Below are 1,551 nucleotides of genomic sequence, written 5' to 3'. Positions count from 1 at the left end.
AACTAAGACTGAAAATATTTCTCTCATTATACAGGTGGGCGCCTATTTAAACTAAGACTGAAAGTATTCCTCTCATTATACAGGTGGGCGCCTATTTAAACTAAGACTGAAAAGTATTCCTCTCGTTATACAGGTGGGCACCTATTTAAACTAAGACTGAAAACATTCCTCTCGTTATACAAGTGGGCGCCTATTTAAACTAAGACCGAAAATATTCTTCTCATTATACAGGTGGGCGCCTATTTAAACTAAGACTGAAAATATTCATCTCATTGTACAGGTGGGCGCCTATTTAAACTAAGACTGAAAATATTCCTCTCATTTTACATGTGGGCGCCTATTTAAACTAAGACTGAAAATATTTCTCTCGTTATACAGGTGGGCGCCTATCTAAACTAAGACTGAAAATATTTCTCTCATTATACAGGTGGGCGCCTATTTAAACTAAGACTGAAAAGTATTCCTCTCGTTATACAGGTGGCCGCCTATATAAACTAAGACTGAAAACATTCCTCTCATTATACAGGTGGACGCCTATTTAAACTAAGACCGAAAATATTCCTCTAATTATACAGGTGGGCGCCTATTTAAACTAAGACTGAAAAATATTCCTCTCGTTATACAGGTGGACGCATATTTAAACTAAGATTGAAAAGATTTCTCTCATTATACAGGTGGGCGCCTATTTAAACTAAGACTGAAAATATTCCTCTCATTATACAGGTGGGCGCCTATTTAAACTAAGACTGAAAAGTATTCCTCTCGTTATACAGGTGGGCGCCTATTTAAACTAAGACCGAAAATATTCCTCTAATTATACAGGTGGGCGCCTATTTAAACTAAGACTGAAAAATATTCCTCTCGTTATACAGGTGGGCGCCTATTTAAACTAAGACTGAAAATATTTCTCTCATTATACAGGTGGGCGCCTATTTAAACTAAGACTGAAAATATTCCTCTCATTATACAGGTGGGCGCCTATTTAAACTAAGACTGAAAAGTATTCCTCTCGTTATACAGGTGGGCGCCTATTTAAACTAAGACTGAAAAGTATTCCTCTCGTTATACAGGTGGGCGCCTATTTAAATTAAGACTGAAAATATTCTTCTCATTATACAGGTGGGCGCCTATTTAAACTAAGACTGAAAATATTCCTCTCATTATACAGGTGGGCGCCTATTTAAACTAAGACTGAAAAGTATTCCTCTCGTTATACAGGTGGGCGCCTATTTAAACTAAGACTGAAAACATTCCTCTCGTTATACAGGTGGGCGCCTATTTAAACTAAGACTGAAAATATTCCTCTCCTTATACAGGTGGGCACCTATTAAAACTAAGACTGAAAATAATCCTCTCATTATACAGGTGGGTGCCTATTTAAACTAAGACTGAAAATATTCATCTCATTGTACAGGTGGGCGCCTATTTAAACTAAGACTGAAAATATTCCTCTCATTTTACTTGTGGGCGCCTATTTAAACTAAGACTGAAAATATTCCTCTCGTTATACAGGTGGGCGCCTATCTAAACTAAGACTGAAAATATTTCTCT

The sequence above is a fragment of the Nicotiana tabacum genome, chromosome 6, assembly GCF_000715075.1.
Source record: "Nicotiana tabacum cultivar K326 chromosome 6, ASM71507v2, whole genome shotgun sequence".
Lineage (NCBI taxonomy): Eukaryota > Viridiplantae > Streptophyta > Magnoliopsida > Solanales > Solanaceae > Nicotiana > Nicotiana tabacum.
Note: the sequence above shows the minus strand (reverse complement) of the source record.